Below are 23299 nucleotides of genomic sequence, written 5' to 3'. Positions count from 1 at the left end.
ATGAAAAATACAAGGTTTTTTTTTAATAAGTGAGGGAGGATATGTGTTTTGGGATTAATTTGGTCAGTGCTGTGATCTCTTGGAGTCTGTCACACAGGAGCTTGAGAATTGCCTGCTGGGATCCTACCCAATTAATCCACTTACTGGGTCTTTTTATTCTGGAGAGAGGTCCATTTTTCTGTCAGTGTTCTCATCATCCTTCCACTTTCACATTTTGCATTGCAGGATCAAGTTTAACACAGAAAAGGTGCATTCACTATTACGATCCTTGAATTAAAATTTTATTTTAAATCAGTTCAAGATTAGGACCCCAAAATTAGCTGAAAACTCAAGTTTACATTTCTGCTGTAGATCCAAAGGAAATAACGTTGGAGACTATTTCCTAGTTTATGTGGAATTAATTTGTATTTCAATGTGAGGGAGGTTTACACAGCTTTTACTCTGTGGATCTGAACGATGTCAAACAAATATCAGACAGGCAAATACATTCACATGAAATGTTTCTGCTTAAATGTCACTGATCCTACATTACTTTGAAAATACTTAATTGGTAGGTATTGACAGATATAATGTGATTGAATTGTTGAAAGCTAGAATGGTACAGGTAACAACAGCAGTGACTTGACATCATATACATAACACCCATAACATCAGAAAAAGTTTGAGGCACTTCACGGGAGAGATTAGCACACAAAATTGGACACTGAGTCATAATGGGAGGAATTAGGAAATTTTGATGAAAGTGGTTGATCTTAACGAGTGTCTGAAAGGAGCAAAGCATCATAGAGAAGCACAGAGGTGTAGGATGGGGATACCAGCGCTAAGGATGTAGGTGGCTGATAAATGTGTATGAACCCATTGTGGCTTGGTTAAAATCGGGGAAATGTAAAAGGACAGAAATTGAGGAATGTGAGATCGAGGGGGTTCATGTGGGTTGGAGGTTTATAGTGATAACATGGTGGCTCAGTGGTTAGCACTGCTGCCTCACAGTGCCAGGGACCTGGGTTCAATTCCAGCCTCGGGTGACTGTCTGTGTGGGGTTTGCACATTCTCCCTGTGTCTGTGTGGGTTTCCTCCAGGTGCTCTTGTTTCCTCCCACAGTCCAAAGACGTGCAGGTCAGGTGAATTGGTCATGCTAAACTGCCCATAGTGTTCAGGGATGCGAAGGTTAGGTGCATTAGTCAGGAGTAAATGTAGAGCAGTAGGATAGGGGAATGGGTCTGGGTGGGTTACTCTTTGGAGGGTCGGTGTTGACTTGTTGGGCCGAGGGGCCTGTTTCCACACTGTAGGGATTGTACAGAGATAGATATGAGTAATAGCAGATTACTTAAAGTAACTTGAGTTCTATTAGTGATCTCAAAATAACAGCAATGAAGTGTTGGAATAAACACAACAATAGGAACATAGTCACATTGTTACCCATTCTGCTGCTATCTTCATTCCCCATGGCAGCAGATAATTCATCTGTTAATGCAGAAAGCAGATGCTATCATTCACTGATGCAAACAACTCCGCTTGGATGATATTAATGTCTACTCTGAACAATATTCAGGTCGAAGGGGCCTACTGCCCAGAAACATGTTGTATCCTTTAGTAACGTGGATGACATACAGCTGTCAAAGACAAAAGCTCAACCACTTTTACCCTCGCTGTTTGTAACACTTCCCAGGTACCTCAGGGGAACGTACAGGGCTCTCACAAACAGACATTGCAACAGTTTGACCAGACAGAGACAGCTACACTGTGTATACAGGGTTTAACCTCGGGTGAGAATAACTGCAGAATAATATGCGACTGAAGCTCCAATTCTAAAAGGGTGAAGCTGAGATAATGTGACTGGCGCAATAACATCTCCGGAGCAGTAACATCAAAACAAAAGTGAAGTCAAAGTAACACAACAACATTAAAGCACAGTAACATTACAGAACAGTAACAGAGTAACATTAAAGCACAGTAATGTTACAGCACAGTAACACAATAACAATACAGAACAGTAACAGAGTAACATTACAGAACAGTAACATTACAGCACAGTAACATTACAGTACAGTAACACAGTAACATTACAGAATAGTAACACAGTAACATTATAGAACAGTAACATTACAGCACAGTAACACAATAACATTACAGAACAGTAACACAGTAACATTACAGAACAGTAACATTACAGCATAATAACGTTACAGTACAGTAACACCGGAACATTACAGCACAGTAACACAGTAACATTACAGCACAATAACACAGGAACATTACTGCACATTAACACAGCAACATTACAACACAGTAACATAGTAACATTACAGCATAGTAACAGAGTAACATTACATCATAGTTTCACAGCAACATTAAAGCACCGTAACACAGTAACATTACAGTACAGTAACACAGCAAAAGTACAGCACAGTAACACAGTAATGTTACAACACAGTAACTCAGTAACATGATAGCACACTAACACAGTCACATTACAGCACAATGACACAGCAACATTACAACACAGTAACACAGCAACATTACAGCACCCTAACACAGCAACATTACTATGCAGTAACATAGTAACATTATAACATGATAACACAGAAACTTTACAGCACAGTAACACTGCAACATTAAATAACAGTAACACAGTAACATTGCTGCACAGTAACATGGTAACATTACAGCACAGGAACACAGCAATGTTGAAGTACATTAACACAGTAACATTAAGCATAGTAACACAGCAGCATTACAGCACAGTAACATAGTAACATTATAGCACGGTAACACAGCAACATTTCATCAAAGTAACACATAACAGGACAGTACAGTAACACAGCAACATTACAATACAGTAACACGGTAACTTTACAGCACAGTAACACTGTAACATCACAACACAGTAACACAGCAACATTACAACACAGTAACACAGCAACATTACAGCACAGTAACACAGCAACATTACAGCACAGTAACACAGCAACATTACAGCACAGTAACACAGCAACATTACAGCACAGTAACACAGTAACATTACACTGCATAGCAATACAGGAACATTTCAGCACAGTAACACAATAACATTACAGCAGTCACACAGAAATCTTACATCACAGTAACACAGCAACATTACAACACAGTAACACAGTAACATTACAGCACAGTAGCACACTAATATTACAGCACTGTAACAAAGCAACATTGCAGAACAGTAACACAGTAACATTACAGCAGTATAATAGAGTAACATTACAGCATAGTAATACAGCACCATCTCAGCATAGTAACATTACAACACAGTAACACAGCAACATTACAGCACAGTAATAGACTAATATTACTGCATAGCAATACAGGAACATTTCAGCACAGTAACACAATAACATTACAGCAGTCACACAGAAATCTTACATCACAGTAACACAGCAACATTACAACACAGTAACACAGTAACATTACAGCACAGTAGCACACTAATATTACAGCACTGTAACAAAGCAACATTGCAGAACAGTAACACAGTAACATTACAGCAGTATAATAGAGTAACATTACAGCATAGTAATACAGCACCATCTCAGCATAGTAACATTACAACACAGTAACACAGCAACATTACAGCACAGTAACATTGTAATATTACAGCACGGTAACATTGTAATATTACAGCACAGTAACACACTAAAATTACAACACAGTAACACAGTAACATTACAGCACAGTAGCACACTAATATTACAGCACTGTAACAAAGCAACATTGCAGAACAGTAACACAGTAACATTACAGCAGTATAATAGAGTAACATTACAGCATAGTAATACAGCACCATCTCAGCATAGTAACATTACAACACAGTAACACAGCAACATTACAGCACAGTAACATTGTAATATTACAGCACGGTAACATTGTAATATTACAGCACAGTAACACACTAAAATTACAACACAGTAACACAGTAACATTACAGCACAGCAACACACTAACATTACAGCATTGTAACAAAGCGACATTGCAGCACAGTAACACAGTAACACGATAGCACAGTAATCAGTAACATTACAGCACAGTAACACAGTAACATTAAAGCACAGTATCAAAGTAACATTACAGTACAGTAACACAGTAACATTAAAGCACAGTATCACAGTGACATTGTAGCACTGTAACATGCTAACATTACAGCACAGCAGTACAGTAACATTGCAGCACAATAGCACAAAAACATTACAACTCAGTAACACAGTAACATTACAGCACAGTAACATTACAACAAAGCAACAATGTAACATTACAGTAGAGTAACACAACAACATCACAGCACAGTAACACTGCAACATTACAACTCAGTAACATTACAGCATAGTAACACAGTAACATTACAGCATAGTAACACAGCAACATTACAGCACAGTAACACAGTAACATTACTGCTCAGTAACACAGTATCATTACAGCACAGTAACACAGCAATGTGACAGCACAGTAAAGCAGTAACACTACTGCATAGTAACACAGTAACGTTAGAGCAAAGTAACACATTAACATTACAGCATAGCAACATAGCAACATTACAGCATAGTAACACAGTAAAATTACAGCACAGTAGCACAGCAACATCACAGCACAATGACACAGCATCATTACAGCACAGTAACAATATTAACATTACAGCATACTAACAGAGTAAAATTACAGCATAGTATCACAGCAACATTAAAGCACAGTGACACAGTAACAATACATCATTGTAACACAGTAACATTATAGCACAGCAACACAGTAGCATTACAGCACAGTAACACAGCAAAATTTCAGCACAGTAACACAGCAACATAACAGCACAGTAACACAGCAACATTACAGCACCATAACAGAGTAACATTACAGCACGTACCTTTACAGCACAATAATACAGTAACATTACAGCATAGTAATACAGTAATGGTACAGTAACACAGCAACATAACAACACAGTAACACAGTAACATTACAGCACATTAACACAGCAACATAGCATAGTGGCGCAGCAGCATTACTGCATAGTAACACAGCAACATTACAGCACAGTAACACTGTAACATTACAGCACAGTAATACAGCAATATCTCTGCACAGTAACATAGTAATATTACAGCATAGTAACACAGAAACATTACATCACTGTAAAACAGCAACATGACAGCACAGTAACACAGTAGCACAGTGACACAGTAATATTACAGCATTGTAAAACAGTAATTTTACAGCATAGTATCAGAGTAACATTACAGCACAGTAAGACAGCAACATTACAGCACAGTAACACAATAACATTACAGCAAAGTAACATTACAGCATCGTATCACAATAACATTAAAGCACAGTAATCCAGTAACATTACAGCACAGTATCACAGCAACAGTACAGCCCAGTAAGACAACAACATTACAGCACAGTAACAATAATATCACAGCATAGTAACACAGTAACGTTGCAGCACAGTAACACAGTAACATTACAGCAGAGTAGTAGAGTAACATATCAACTTTACAGCATAGCAACACAGTAACAATACAGCACAGTAACACGGTAACACTACAGCACAGTAACACAGCAAAGTTACAGAACAGTAACATCGTAACATTACAGCCCAGTAACACAGTATCATTACAGCACAACAACACATTAATATTACATCATAGCAACACAGTAACATTACAGCACGGTAACACTACAGCACAGTAACACAGTAACATTAGAGCACAGTAACACAGCAAAGTTACAGAACAGTAACATCGTAACATTACAGCACAGTAACACAGTATCATTACAGCACAGTAACCAAACCTTACAGCATAGTAACACAGTAACATTACAGCACAGTAACACAGTAACATTACAGCACAGTAACATAGCAACTTTACAGCATAGCAACACAATAACGTTACAGCACTGTAACAAAGCAACATTGCAGAACAGTAACACAGTAACATTACAGCAGTATAATAGAGTAACATTACAGCATAGTAATACAGCACCATCACAGCAAAGTAACATTACAACACAGCGACACAGTAACATTACAGCACAGTAACATTGTAATATTACAGCACAGTAACACAGCAACATTACAGCACAGTAATATTGTAACATTACAGCACAGTAACACAGTAACTATACAGCACAGTAAAACAGTAACGTTACACCACAGTAACATAGCAACATTACAGCATAGTAAAATAGTAACCTTTCACCACAGTAAGGCAGTAACATTACAGCACAGTATCATTGTGACATTGCAGCATAGTAACTCAGTAACATTGCAGCTGAAAATGTGTTGCTGGAAAAGCGCAGCAGGTCAGGCAGCATCCAGGGAACAGGAGAATCGACGTTTCGGGCATAAGCCCTTCTTCAGCTTATGCCCGAAATGTCGATTCTCCTGTTCCCTGTATGCTGCCTGACCTGCTGCGCTTTTCCAGCAACACATTTTCAGCTCTGATCTCCAGCATCTGCAGACCTCACTTTCTCCAGTAACATTGCAGCACAGTAACACTGTAACATAACAGCACAGTAATACAACAACGTTACAACACCCTAATACAGTAACCTTACTGCACAGTAACATAGCAACATTACAGCACGGTAACACAGTAACATTACAGTACAATAACAGAGCAACTTTACAGCACAGTAACACTGCAACATTAAATCACAGTAACACAGTAACATCACTGCATAGTAACATAGTAACATTACAGCACAGGAACACAGCAATGTTAAAGCACAATAACACAGTGACATTGCATCATAGTAACACAGCAGCATTACAGCACAATAACACAGTCACATTACACCAAAGTAACACATAACAGTACATCACAGTAATTCATTAATATTACATCACAGTAACAGTCATTTTACAGCATAGTATCACAGGAACATTACAGCACAGTAACACAGCAACATTACAGCACAGTAACACAGTAACATTACAGCGTAGTAACTCAATAACATTGCAGCACAGTAATACAACAACATTACAACACCCTAACACAGTAATTTTACTGCACAGTAACATAGTAACATTACAGCATGGTAACACAGTGACATTACAGTACAGTAACAGAGCAACTTTACAGCATAGTAACACAGCAAACTTACTGCACCGTAACATAATAACATTACAACATGGTAACACAGCAACATTACAGCACATTAACATAATAACATTACAGCATAGTAACACATTAATATTACAGCAGAGTAACAGTCATTTTGCAGCATACTATCACAGTAACATTGCAGCACAGTACCACAGCAACATTACAGCACAGTAACATAGTAACATTATAGCACAGTAACATAGCAACATTTCAACAAAGTTACACATAACTGTACAGCACAGTAACACAGTAACATTACAGCACAGTAACACAGTAACATTACAGCACAGTAACACAGCAACATTACAGCACAGTAACACATTCAGGTCACAGCACAGTAAACCAGCAACCTTTCAGCACAGTAACACAGTAACATTACAGCATAGTAACACAGCAACATTACAGCACAGTAAAACCGTAATATTTCACCACAGTAATACAACAACATGACAGCACAGTAACAGAGTAATATTACAGCAAAGTAATGCAGCAACATTACAATACAGTAACACAGTAATGTTACAGTACAGTAACACAGTAATGTTACAGCACAGTAACACAGTAACATTGCAGCACAGTAACACAGCAATGTCACAGCAGCCTAACACAGTAATATTACTGCACAGTAACATAGTAACATGACAGCATGGAAACACAGCAGCATTATAGCACAATAACACAGTCACATTACAGCACAGTAACATTGTAACATTGCACCACAGTAACATAGTAACATTACAGCATAGTAACACAGCAGCACTACAGCACAATGACACTGTCACATTACAACAAAGTAACACAGAACAGTACAACACAGTAACACAACAACATTACAGCACAGTAACATTGTAAAGTTACTGCATAGTAACACAGTAACAGTACAGCACAGTAACACAGTCACATTCCAGCACAGTAACACAGCAACCTTGCAGTACAGTAACACAGTAATATTACAGAATAGTATCATAGTAACATTATAGCACAGAAACACAGCAACATTACAGCATAGTAATGGGAGGGGCGTCGGAGTATCACATTTCCGACGCCCATCCCCCAAGTCCCTCCTCCCTATCTTTTATCTTAGCCTGCTGCACAGTAATATTACAGAATAGTATCATAGTAACATTATAGCACAGAAACACAGCAACATTACAGCATTGTAACACAGTAACATTACAGCACAGCAGCATATTAACCTTATAGCACAGTAACACATGACGGTACAGCAACACTACAGCACAGTAACATTAAAGCATTGTAACACAGTAACATTGCAGCACAGTAACACAGTAACATTACAGCATAATTACACAGGAGAAAGTGAGGTCTGCAGATGCTGGAGATCAGAGCTGGAAATGTGTTGCTGGAAAAGCGCAACAGGTCAGGCAGCATCCAGGGAACAGGAGAATCGACGTTTCGGGCATAAGGGCTTATGCCCGAAACGTCGATTCTCCTGTTCCCTGGATGCCGCCTGACCTGCTGCGCTTTTCCAGCAACACATTTCCAGCATAATTACACAGCCACATTGCAACATTGTAACAGCAACATTACTGCACAGTAACATTACAGCACGGTAACACACAAACTTTACAGCACAGTAACACTGCAACATTAAAACACAGTAACACAGTAATATTACTGCACAATAACATAGTAACATTGCAACACAGTAACACAGCAATGTTAAAGCACAATAATACAGTAACATTACGGCACAGTAACACAGTAATATTACAGCACAGTGACACAGCAACATTACAGCACAGTAACACTGTAACATTACAGCACAGTAACAACCAAACTTTACAGCACAGTAACACTGCAACATTAAATCACAGTAACACAGTAACATTACTGCACAGTAACATAGTAATATTACAGCACAGTAACACAGCAATGTTAAAGAACAATAACATAGTAACATTTCAGGACCGAAACATAGTAATATTACAGCACAGTAACACAACAACCTTACTGCACCATAACATAGTAACATTACAGCATTGTAACACAGTAACCTTCCAGCACAGTAAGACAGTAACATTGCTGCACAGTAACACAGCAATGTTACAGCACCATAACACAGTAACATAGTAACATGACAGCATGATAACACAGTAATGTTACAGCACAGTAAAACAGCAACATTACAGCACAGTAACATTGTAACATTACAGCATAGTAACACAGCAGCATTACAGCACAATAACACAATCACATTACAACAAAGTAACACATAACAGTACTACACAGTAACACAGCAATGTTACAGCACCCTAACACCGTAACATTACTGCACTGTAACATGGTAGCATTACGGCATGGTAACACATTAACTTCACAGCACAGTATCACTGCAACATTAAAGCACAGTAACACAGTAACATTACTGCACAGAAACATAATAACATTAGAGTATAGTAACACAGTAATATTACAGAATAGTAACACAGCAACATTGGGCAGCACGGTGGCACAGTGGTTAGCACTGCTGCCTCACAGCGCCAGAGACCTGGGTTCAATTCCCGCCTCAGGCGACTGACTGTGTGGAGTTTGCACGTTCTCCCCGTGTCTGCGTGGTTTCCTCCGGGTGCTCCGGTTTCCTCCCACAGTCCAAAGATGTGCAGGGTCAGGTGAATTGGCCATACTAAATTGCCCGTAGTGTTAGGTAAGGGTATGGGTGGGTTTCACTTCGGCGGGTCGGTGTGGACTTGTTGGGCCGAAGGGCCTGTTTCCACACTGTAATGTAATCTAATCTAAAAAAAATCTAAAAATTACAGCACAGTAACGCAGTTACATTACAGCACAGTAACATTGTAACATTACAGCATAGTAACACAGTAACAGTGACACAGATACATTAGAGCACAGTAACACAGCAATATTACAGTATAGTAACACAGTTATATTACAGAACAATAATACAGTAATATTATAGCACAGTAACACAGCAACATTACTGCACAGTAACATAGTAACATTACAGCGCAGTAATACAGCAACCTTACTGCACAGTAACATAGTAACATTACAGCATAGTAACACAGTTACATTACAGCACATTGACATTGCAACGTCACTGCATAGTAAGATTACAGCACAGTAACATTTTGCAGCATAGTATCAAAGTAACATTACAGCACAGAAACACAGTGTCATTACAGCACAGTAACACAGTAACATTACAGCACAGTAACACAGTAACGTTACAGCACTGTAATACAGCAACATTACCGCACGGTAACACAGCAACATTTCAACAAAGTAACACATGACAGTACAGCAACATTACAGCACAGTAGCATTACAGCACAGTAACACAGTAACATTACAGCACAGTAATACAGTAACATTACAGCACAGTAACATAGCAGCATTACAGCACAATACCTCAGTAACATTAAAACCAAGTAACATAAAATTACAGTACAGTAACACAGCAACATTTCAGCACAGTAACACAGCAACATTTCAGCACAGTAACACAGCAACATTACAGCACAGTAACATACTCATATTACAGCACAGTAACATTGTAATATTATAACAGAGTTGTTGAAGTGGCACGGTGGCTCAGTGGTTAACACGGCTGACTCACAGCACCAGGGTCCCAGGTTCAATTCTAGCCTTGGGTGACAGTCTGTGTGGAGTTTGCACACTCTCCCTGTGTCTGCGTGGGTTTCCTCTGGGTGCTCCGGTGTCCTCCCACATTACAGTATAGTAACACAGCAACATTACAGCATAGTAACACAGTAACATTACAGCACAGCAACATTACAGCATAGTAACACAACAAAATTACAGCACAGTAACACAGCAACATTACTGTACAGTAACACAGTAACATTACAGTACAGTAATGCAGTAACATTACAGCACAGTAACACAGTAACATCACAGCATATTAACACAGCATCGTTACAGCACAGTAACACAGTAACATTACAGCACAATAACGCAGTAACATTACAGCACAGTAACACAGTAACATTTCAGCATAGTAACACAGCAACGTTACAGCATAGTAACACAGTAACATTACAGCACAGTAACACAATAACATTACAGCACAGTAACACAGTAACATTACAGCATATTAACACAGCATCGTTACAGCACAGTTATACAGTAACATTACAGCACAGTAACACGGTAACATTACAGAACAGTAACACAGTAACAAAACAGCACAGTAACACGGTAACATTACAGCACAGTAACACAGTAACATTACAGCACAGTAACACAGTAACATTACAGCATGGTAACACAATAATATTACAGCACAGTAACACAGTAACATTACAGCATATTAACACAGCATCGTTACAGCACAGTAACACAGTAACATTACAGCACAGTAACACAGTGACATTACAGCACAGTAACACAGTAACATTTCAGTCCAGTGACATGGTAACATTACAGCACGGTAACATACCAACAGAATCACGAATACTCCTTGGTTTCACATTAGCCATTGATAATAACATAGTGACATAGTAGCATAGTATCGCATCCATTGCTATTGAGTTTTGTTTAGGTTAAGGTTTATTTTGCAATTTTAAGTTACATTTGATAACCTTGGCCCATTGCACACTACCTATTCTCATTGAATGAAATGGCAGGAAAGTCCTGCTCTTGTTTTGATGAGTTTGCTGTTTATCATGTGTTGCAGTGTACAGTACTGATCCGTGATCAAGAATTAGCAATGGGGATCTTTAACAGCTGGTTTCAAAAACTGTAGCTCAAAAAAATTCAAAGCAGTTTTAAGGAGGATTGAAAATGCTTTCTGTTTTTTTTCCTGTTGTCTAGAGGAGAGGTTAGTTTAAAAAAATTACCAAGTCTCCATCTACAGCTGAAATCTTCCAGGACAGTGGGCTTGAAATCTCACTGTAGTGCATCACAGAATGATACTTTAACAACTGTTCCCACTTATTCAACATCACATCAATGCTACTTTTAATTCTTGGAATAAGCTGTTAATTTTGGGATTTTTTTTGTTTCCCAATGAAATTAGTGAAGGATTGGTGAATAGATTCTGTTTTTATTTTTAATGTGATTCCGTGACACACCCCTCTCTGTTAGAATATCATGGTTTAAGGTCCTGTGTGGAGGCTTGAGCAGATTAGCCAGATAGGCAGCTCAGAGTCAGTGCTGAGGAAATGCTGTCGTTCTCTGGCTGAAGATTCAAAGCACAGTCTCAGCTGCTTTTGTGTGTCAGAGCAGGAAGATCCCATGCATCACTTATGGAAGGTCAGAGAGTTTTCCCAGGTGTTTTAGCCAACAAGAATCCTTCCATCAACACCAGCTTCCCTTTAAACACAGTGATCAGTCTCTGTGAAGAGACCCAGACACTCAGGGCTGTGACTGGTCAAATGTCACGTTGAAGGCAGGTAGTGGGAGGTGGGAGAATTTCCTCTCTGTTCTGCCCACATCAAGAGAATTGTAGAAGCCCAAAAGTGCAGAAGGAGGCCATTTGGCCCATCGAGTCTGCAAAAACCATCAAAGAGCACCCACCCAGACCTCCAGCCCCACCCAGCATCGCTGTAATCCTGCATTTCCCATGGCTAATCCACCAAGCCAGCACACTGAGAAATTTAGTGTTGCCAATCCACCCTAACCTGCACATCTCTGGTTTGTGGGAGCAAACCGGCGCATCCGGAAGAAACATACACAAACAGGGGAGAATGCACAAACTCCACAGACAGTCCCCTGAGGCTAGAATCAAACACGGGTCCCTGGTGCCTTGAGGCAACAGTGCTAACTACTGATCCACCGTGCCACTCCAATGTTGTGAGGAAGGGTTATACCTGAAACATTGACTTCACCACCTCGTGGTGCTGCCTGGCTTGCTGTGTTCCTCCAGCCTCCTGCCTGTCCCTCCTGATGCTTCCTGGCTTGCTGTGTTCCTCCAGCCTCCTGCCTGTCCCTCCAGGTGCTGCCTGGCTTGCTGTGTTCCTCCAGCCTCCTGCGTGTCCCTCCTGATGCTGCCTGGCTTGCTGTGTTCCCCCAGCCTCCTGCCTGTCCCTCCTGATGCTGCCTGTCTTGCTGTGTTCCCCCAGTCTCCTGCCTTTCCCTCCTGATGCTGCCTGCCTTGCTGTGTTCCCGCAGCCTCCTGCCTGTCTATGTTAGATTCCAGAATCTGCAGTTTTTCAGTCTCTCTCTCTCGTAATGTCACGGCTGACATTATCCAGTCCCTTTAGAAACCTGCAGCAATCATTTAATCTCTCAGCCTTCCCTTTTTGACTGAGAACCTCAGATCCAATTGACTTTATTGCACCTCAGTAATGCCTTAGCCCTCAATTATTTAGCATTGCAAGTGGTCCCTCACAGGTTTACTACAGAGTGATTAAGCTACGATACACAGCTATGCAAAGGAATGTTTTGTTTCTTTTAGACAAAGCCTGTGTGAGTGGGTAATGTAGCCACCTTGGGATGAATGAATGATAGTAGCTAATTGCTACATTTTAATAACCCTAGATTTCCTGTTTACTTGATTCAAACTAAATTCCTTGCTTTATTGGGACAACAAGCATGTTATTGATTTAGGAGCTTTTAATTTGACCATTCAGCTATTAAATGTGAAGTTGGAGCTTTGAGGCAATATGCACATGGCTTTTACCTTTGTTTCCCCATCCAGTGATTTCATTCGATAAAGTTGTGCCATTATACAGGGACACTGGGAACTTAAACTCCACTCACAATTTAATACAAATTCTTTTGAAGTCAGTCTGTCCATCAGTCCGTCCACCAATGCCTATGCCCATTGTGTTCGTCCCCTCGGTTATTGCCCCAAGACCCACCTGCCCATTCTTCTTCCTTCTTTGGCAGGTCCCTCAGATTGAGGGTGTCTCAGACTGTCCCTCAGATTGAGGGTACATCAGACTGTCCCTCAGATTGAGGGTATCTCAGACTGTCCCTCAGATTGAGGGTATTTCAGACTGTCCCTCAGATTGAGGGTACCTCAGACTGTCCCTCAGATTGAGGGTACCTCAGACTGCCCCTCAGAATGAGGGTACCTCAGACTGTCCCTCAGATTGAGGGTACCTCAGACTGTCCCTCAGATTGAGGGTACATCAGACTGTCCCTCAGATTGAGGGTATCTCAGACTGTCCCTCAGATTGAGGGTACATCAGACTGTCCCTCAGAATGAGGATACCTCAGACGTCCCTCAGATTGAGGATACCTCAGACTGTCCCTCAGATTGACGATACCTCAGACTGTCCCTCAGATTGATGGTACATCAGACTGTCCCTCAGATTGAGGGTACATCAGACTGTCCCTCAGATTGAGGATACCTCAGACTGTCCCTCAGATTGAGGGTACATCAGACTGTCCCTCAGATTGAGGGTACCTCAGACTGTCCCTCAGAATGAGGGTACATCAGACTGTCCCTCAGATTGAGGATACCTCAGACTGTCCCTCAGATTGTGGATACATCAGACTGTCCCTCAGATTGTGGGTACATCAGACTGTCCCTCAGATTGTGGATACATCAGACTGTCCCTCAGAATGAGGGTACATCAGACTGTCCCTCAGATTGTGGGTACATCAGACTGTCCCTCAGAATGAGGGTACATCAGACTGTCCCTCAGATTGAGGATACCTCAGACTGTCCCTCAGATTGTGGGTACATCAGACTGTACCTCAGAATGAGGATACCTCAGACTGTCCCTCAGATTGTGGGTACATCAGACTGTCCCTCAGAATGAGGATACCTCAGACTGTCCTGGTGTAAGTGTTGATGTTCTCAGGACCTTCCCAAGTGAATGGTTTCCATTGTACAGATAGTGTGGTTGTACAGACATTATACAAGAAGCTGCTCCGTGGGTGGATCCGATGACAGGAGAGTGGATTGTGATAGCCTACCCAAGACTGACATCAGCTACAGTCTGTCATGGCAATGACCTTTTAACCTTTATTCACTTTATCCTGGATCCTCCAAAGAATTGTCCTTTTCCTGCACCATCAAGAGGAATCTTACTACTGGCTAAGTATCAGTTTCACCAGGTTCTCATGAGGGTTTCTCTCTATGAGGCCCCTACACTGCAGGTTACCAAGCTCACCGCATTAACGACCAAACCTGCCAACGTGGTCTCCCTTTGTCCAACTCCTGCCCTGTTCCACCACTCACCATTCCATGAGAACAATTCTCCTTGATACTGCTCGGATATTCCAGAACAGACTGGGTGGGATGGGGTGGGGCCAAGTGGGATAGGGTGGGATGGGGTGGGGTCGGGCCAAGTGGGATAGGGTGGGATAGGATGGGATGGGGTGGGAGTGGGTGGTACGAGTGTGATGGTGTGGGATAGGGTGGGATAGGGTGAAGCCGAGTGGGATAGGGTGGGATGGGATGGGAGGGGGTGGTACAGATGGGATGGTGTGGGATAGGGTGGGATGGGGTGGGGCCAGGTGGGAGGGGGGTAGGATTGGGTGCTACAGGGTGAGACATCCTCATCCTCAGGCCCAGCAGAGACGGCCATGACCCTGGACCCTGCCCAGCCCAGATGGAGGTTACGACCTTCGAGCCCCCCACCTCTCCCGGGTCAGGGCACCCTCTACATCTAGAGGAATGCCAAGCATTTTGGGGAGAAAGTCATTGTCCTTCTCCACTTCACCAGGGTCAGTCCCACCAGCTTCTCTCTGATTCTGTTACTGTACCCACCTGGCACCCAGGCTTCCACTCTCCCAACCTCACTATCGCCTGTAACATCCTCTCTCCCTCAAATCCCCTTGAGTCCACTACCGCTACCTGCTCTCTGTGTTCCCACTCCCTCAGCCGGGACCGCTCCCCACCTGCACCGACAGTACCAACTGTACCTCCCACTTCCACCTCCCCTTTCCGGGAGAGAAACACCCCCCCAATGGGGTAGGAAGTGTCAAAGCTGGACCCTCAGCTGCCTGTCATTCAGCCCCTCAGCCCTGGTGAGGAAAGGATGCTGTGACTCTAACCTCCCCGAGTCACTGACTGAGCGTGCCCAAGCCCTTGCGCTGGTATCAGAGGCTGCCCTTGTCTGACTGGGCCTGGACCCCCCCGAGTGAAGGAGATCTCACTCCATTTGACTGAGGTACCCTGACAACCCACACAGACTCCCTGGCTTTGTGTCTGCACTAAACAGCATAACAAGGCAGCAGCACTGTGAAGCCGATGTCTCTGGCTAAGGGGTAAGCTGGAGAAAGAGCAAGCAGGGCAGGGTATGGCTGGTGTGAGCACTGTGACAGGAAGGGATGATCCCAGAGATACAGCCTGGGGCAGACCCTGAGCTGGGGGTGGGGGGCATGGGTGTCCCTGAGCACACTACCAGTGTTACACTGAGAGTTAACAGGCAGTTCAAGGCACAGCATTGAAGGGGATTGAATCATTGTATAAGTAACCCGCACCCACACTCCAGCTCACTCTGACCCCCATGTCGAGAATTCTCAGTGTCTGGTTGGCTACAGTGGGTGGCAGGGTAGGAAGCTGCCTATTACTGAAGTATAAGCTGCAGTTAATGCAGTTAAAATGGCATACTGAAGAAAGCATACAGTGTGCTTGTCTTCATTGGCCGGGCCATTGAATATAAACGTTGACCTGGTTATGTTCCAGCTGTATAAAACTTTAGCTGGACCACATTTGGAACATTGTGTGCAGTTTTGATCAGCACACTGCCAGAAGGATGTGGATGCTTTGGAGAGGGTGTAGAAAAGGTTTACCAGGATGTTGCCTGATCTGGAAGGTTTTAGTTATGAGGAGAGGTTGGATAAACTGTTTGTTTTCGCTGGAAAGACAGAGGCTGAGGGGTGACCGGAGAGAGGTCTACATTATTAAGATAGGCACAGATAGTGTGGATAGTCAGAGGCTCTATCCCAGGGTGAAAAGGTCAACTACGAGAGAGTACAAGTTCAAAGGTGAAAGAGGAAATGTTTAAGGGAGAAGTGTGGGCAGATCTTTTCACCCAGATGGTGGAGGGTGGCTGGAATGCACTGCCAGTGGAGGTGGTGGAAGCAGGTATGTTGATAGATACATGAGCAGGAGACGAACAGAGGTATAGAAACCGTGTATGGGCAATAAGAAGCAGGTCAAAATAAGGATTAGGAATCAGTGCAGGCTTGGTGGGCCAAAGGGCCTGTTCCTGTGCTGCATCGTGTTGTATTGTATTGTATAACAAGCAGTAACTCCCCTGAGTAACAACACATGACCACCACCCTATCAACACCTGAGACTTGGTTCAACAGCAAGTTATTCCCAACATGGAGAGAGGTCTGACTGGATTTCCTGTGTGATTCTGCCATATTTCTTGCCATTGCCCACATTGCGTCGGCATCAACAAGATTCAGGATGTCCTGCCTAAGTGTGAGTGTGGGCTTGTAGCTTCCAGTGAGACAGCAGACCAGGCCAAACTGTTTCCGTCAGTGTAAAGCAGACATCAATTCAGTATTGACATTGCAGATACCACCAAAGACCAATTTCATCCCCACAAGTTTTTATCAAGGCCGACAACAACACAGTAATCTGGCATGTGAATCCGAGGTGAGGATAATGAATTTCCTGTTTATGAAATGGGATTAATGAATATATGAAATTAAAGAACAGAGAGCTCACATCCCGGTCTCGGAAAACAATTCCACTGAGTAGCTTCCTGTGCTCTCCTTGTTAAAACATTTGCCATTTGTTTGTGCAAATTTGGAGCTTTTGCTGCTTCTCATTGGCTGATGGTTGCTGGGTGGTTGCTGGGCTATTACTGTGAAGTAGAATTTCTCTTGCCTTTGTTCCATTTCATTGACAGTAAATTGTATTAAAATTTGCAGCTTCTATCAAATGTTAGAATCGCCTTTACAGAAGGTGGAATGTGCTCTCTGAGTCTGATGTTCAGCTTACACCAACATCACCGTTGGATTGTGGTAGCTCAGTGGCAGCGGGCCCCACACTGACGTGCAGTGGGTGCAGTCCACCATGAGCATCCCCTCTCTCTCAGGAGTTTCGAGTTACTCTAGACTGAGACTGTGTCCAAACCAAACTGCCTCAGCACCATGAAACAATATCACTTTGCACTGATGATACAGCTATTGTATAAACACAGCTAAAAGCTACAGAGACATTTTTAAAAAAGGTAAACTTCACAAATGATTATAAGTTTGTAATAAATGTAGAAACAGAATGGCTAATTTGTGTACAATGAAAAGATTACGAACAGATTAAATTTTTATAGTGATCTTAGTTGATGGAAAAATGTAACCTTCTGCCCAGTACTGGCTGGGACACTTATTACTGCTGGCTGAGAGGGCAGGTGGGCTGCGATTTAACCTGGAAAAGGGGACTAGGACAGTGTGGCATTCCCTGAGTGCTGCCCCTCCGACAGTGCAGCACTCTCTCAGCACTGATCCTCTGACAGTGCGGCACTCCCTCAGCACCGACTCTCTGACAGTACGGCGCCCTCAGCGCTGACCCTCCGAAAGTGTGCACCCCTTAGAATTGACCCTCCGACAATGCAACACTCTCTCATCACTGACCCTCCGACAGTGCGGCACTCCCTCAGCACTGACCCTCTGACAGTGTGGTACTCCCTCAGCACTGACCCTCCGACAGTGCCACACTCCCTCAGCACTGACCCTCTGGCAGTGCGGCACTCTCTCAGTACTGACCCTCTGACAGTGTGGCACTCCCTCAGCACCTACCCTCTGACAGTGCGACACTCCCTCAGCACTGACCCTCCGACAGTGCGGCACTCCCTCAGCACCGACCCTCTGGCAGTGCGGCACTCCCTCAGCAGTGACCCTCTGACAGTGTGGCACTCCCTCAGCACTGACCCTCTGACAGTGCAGCACTCCCTCAGTACTGACCCTCCGACAGTACAGCACTCCCTCAGCACTGACCCTCTGACAGTGCGGCATTCCCTCAGCACTGACCCTCCGACGTGCCGCACTCCCTCCGCACTGAGCCTCTGGCAGTGCCCTACTCCCTCAGCATTGACCCTCTGACAGTGCCGCACTTCCTCAGCAGTGGCCCTCTGGCAGTGCGGCACTCCCTCAGCACTGACTCTCTGAAGTACACCTCTCAGTGCAATAACTTTTGCTCTGAGGAGCTAGAATGCTCTACCTGGAGAAACCTGATACATTGCTATTTTTAATGGTGCGGTTTTAGTAATGTGACTGCGTGAGGTAATCCAGAATCTGGTTCTGGGGAGACGTTAAGACCATAAGATATAGGAGCAGAATTAGGCCTTTTTGTCCCATCAAGTCTGCTCTACGACTCAATCATGGTTGATGTGTTTCTGAACCCCATTCTTCTGCCTTCTCCCTGTAACCCTTGATCCCCTTACTCATCAGGAACCTATCTCTCTCTCTGTCTTAAATACACTCAGTGACTTGGCCTCCATAGCGCTCTGCTGTAACGAGTTCCACAGATTCCCCACCCTCTGGCTGAAGAAACCCCTCCTCATCTCAGTTCTTAAAGGGTTGTCCCTTCACTCTGAGGCTGTGCCCTCAGGTCCCAGTCTCTCGGACTAGTGGAAACATCTTCTTCACATTCACTCTATTCAGGCCTCTCAGTATTTTGTAAATGTCAGTTAGATCCTCCCACATTTTTCTAAACTCCATCGAGCACAGACCCACTGTTCTGAACTGCTCCTCATGACAAACCCTTTATCCCCGGGATCCCTCTTGTCAACCTCCTCTGGATCCCATCCAACACCAGCACATCCTTCCTTAGATCGGGGGCCCAAAACTGCACAATATTCCAAATGTGGCCGGACCAGAGCCTTATGCAGTCTCAGAAATACATTCTAGCCCTCTTGAAATGACTGCGATCATTGCATTTGTCTTCCTAATGGCCCACTGATCCTGCACGTTAACCTTAAGAGAATCCTGAACTAGGATTCCCAAGTTAAAAATCACACAACATCAGGTTATAGTCCAACAGGTTTACTTGGAAGCACTAGCTTTCGGAGCATCATTCCTTCATCAGGTGGTTGTGAAGGAGCAGTGCTCTGAAAGCTAATGCTTCCAATTAAACCTGTTGGGACCATAACCTGGTGTTGTGTGATTTTTTTAACTAGGATTCCCAAGTTCTCTTGCGTTTGAGATTTCAGTGAGTTGCACTGCTGATTGCACTAGCTTTCGGAGCGCCATTCCTTCATCAGGTGGTTGTGAAGGAGCAGTGCTCTGAAAGCTAGTGCTTCCAATTAAACCTGTTGGGACCATAACCTGGTGTTGTGTGATTTTTTTAACTAGGATTCCCAAGTTCTCTTGCGTTTGAGATTTCAGTGAGTTGCACTGCTGATTGTAATTTTAAAAAATCTGGTTCACTAATGTCCTTTAGGGAAGGAAATCAGCCATCCTAACCTGGCCTGACCTACAGATGGCTCCAGACCCACAGCAATGTGGTTGACTGTTTACCACCTTCTGGGTGAACAAGAGATGGGCAAGAAATCGTGGCTGAGCCAGGGTTGCCTACTTCCCACAAATACAAAAAAGGCAACTGGATAAAACATGTTAGCAGTAAATCGGCAGTGGAGAGTGGGTCTAAATGGTTAATTTGTTCATAGTGCTAGCACAGTTATGATGGATAAAATGGCCTCTCTCTGTACTGCTGCATTCTCTGATTCTATGAAATGTGACTAAGATGATTCAGAATCATTTTGCTCAATATATAATAATTTCATGAGGCAAATGATTGGCTGTAAATAAGAGTGAACATGTTGGGCACAGAAGGATCAGAACTACTTAAATTGCGAACAGCTTTTGATATCATGGAGTAAACAAGAACCACACTAATAAATGGATTGATTCAGTGGTTCCTGGCTCTCGAATGTGCATTAGGCAGGTGGAAGGCTGCGGTTATTCCCATGTTGAACACAGGCATCACACTGTGGCGCATTCATTGTTAAGCTTCCACACAGATAGGATAATTACTGCAAAAAAAAATCCTTTTCACTTCAAAATCCTTCACAAAATCAGATCGAGAATGTGAAATGATGCCATGCAGCATGTGAACACTCAGAAGATAATCAAGGAAAAGGACATGTTGCTTACAAAACCATGTTCATCCGTTAGCTCAGAAATGCAAATATTATTGGTGGCAGTGACACTGGAGGCAGTCATTAGAATGGTTTCACACTACCAGTGTCTCAGCCAGTTCAGCAAGTGCCTGCCTCACAGAGAAACAGTTGGTGTGCACAGCGCCTAGTTACTTCCAGCTACATCAGCTCCTGCATCAGTTCGACAGTGTACCTTTGACAGCTGTAATTATATCTTGCTATGGTGATTACGCCTGGTCCTGTCAGAGAGACCAGTAAGTCTGCGGTTCTGCTCTCGTTTAAGCCATCACTTGTCAACCAGAAGTGGCACAAGAGGGAGGGGGTCTCTGCCTCGAGGTGAACCAAGAATAAAGTAGGAGTTCCCACATCACCTCTGACAGCTTGTCACTAACCCAGTGGTAGCTTTATTAATTACAATGAGCTCACTTAATAATTGTATAGGATGAACTGCAATCCTCAGGTAATCTCCTCATTGTCTGACCTCATTATAATGTCAAAATGCTTTTCGCTAATTCACAAAATCCATAATTTGCTTTCTGCGTTTCCGACAGACTCTAATAAAGACGTTCTGTAAAATTACAGGCATGGAAAGTGCTTGATTAGATTTAAGTTCAGCTCTTTTAAAACAGGAACGATTTTAGGAACATTTACCACAGCAAGGAGACCGAGAAATTACTGCGCCACTTCCGCAAGGTCACTCCGGCAGTCAAAGCAATCAAACCTCCCTGAAATTTTATGCTATGGTTATCATTCCTTCATTATTCCACATACTTACAATCAGGCTGATGTTGAAATAAAGATGAGAACTGCCTTGGAATCCAACTGAGTCATATGATGGACCAATTAAATATTTCTCACCTGACTGATGGTGACCTCACTTAGCCCACTTCACATTATCATGAAGACGCTGCCCTCCCCTGAAGCTGAGTGACCTGAACCCCAGGAAACCCACTGTCAATTGTCTGTCTCTGGTGAGAGAGAGCTACCTGTGATCCTCTCTGCCAAAGGAGAATTACCTGACTTGGGAGGGTAATGGGGGAATCCAGCGATGGTGGCACCAGTGCTGAGGGAGTGCCGCACTGTCAGAGGGTCAGTACTGAGGGAGTGCCTCACTGTCAGAGGCTCAATACTTGAGGGAGTGCCACACTATTGGACGTTCAGTAATGAGGGAGTGCTGCTCTGTTTGAGGATCATTGCTGAGGGAGCACCACACTGTCGGAGGGTCAGTGCTGAGGGAGCACTGCACTGTCAGAGCATCAGGGCTGAGTGAGCACCGAACTGTCAGATAGTTAGCATTGAGGTAGAGCCGCACTGTTGGAGGGTCAGCATTGAGGGAGTGATGCGCTGTTGGAGGGTCAGCACTTCGGGAGTGATGCGCTGTTGGAGGGTCAGTACTAAGGGTGTGCCGCACTGCTGGAGGGTCAGGGCTAAGGGAGTGCCACATTGTTGGAGGGTCAGAACTGGGGAGTGCCGCTCTGTAAGAGGGTTAATGCTGAGAGAGTGCCACACTGTTGGAGGGTCAGTGCTGAGGGAGTGCTGCTCTGTTAGAGGGTCAGTGTTGATGGAGTGGGCACTGTTGGAGGGTCAGTGCTGAAGGAGTGCCACACTGTCGGAGGATCTGTGCTGAGGGAGTGCCTCATTGTAAGAGGGTCATTGCTGAGGGAGTGCCTCACTGTCGGAAGGTCAGTACTGAGGGAGTGCTGCACTGACAGGCTCAATACTGAAGAAGTGCCACACTATTGGACATTCTGTAATGAGGGAGTGATGTTCTGTCAGAGGGTCAGTGCTGAGGGAATGACGCATTGGCACGGGTCAGTACTGAGGGAGTGCTGCACTGTTGGAGGGTCAGTACCGAGGGAGTGCAGCTCTGTCAGAGGGTCAGTGCTGAGGGAGTGCCGCTCTGTCGGAGGGTCTGTAATGACGGCGGACCGCACTGTTAGAAGGTCAGTACTGAGGGTGTGCCACACTGTCAGAGGGTTAATGCTGAGGGAGTGCCACACTGTTGGAGGGTAAATGCTGAGGGAGCATCACACTGTCGGAGCGTCAAGGCTGAGGGAGCATCAAGGTGGTAAAAACAATGACTGCAGATGCTGGAAACCAGATTCTGGATTAGTGGTGCTGGAAGAGCACAGCAGTTCAGGCAGC

This window comes from Chiloscyllium plagiosum, chromosome 15 (assembly GCF_004010195.1).
Source record: "Chiloscyllium plagiosum isolate BGI_BamShark_2017 chromosome 15, ASM401019v2, whole genome shotgun sequence".
NCBI classification, from domain to species: domain Eukaryota; kingdom Metazoa; phylum Chordata; class Chondrichthyes; order Orectolobiformes; family Hemiscylliidae; genus Chiloscyllium; species Chiloscyllium plagiosum.
Note: the sequence above shows the minus strand (reverse complement) of the source record.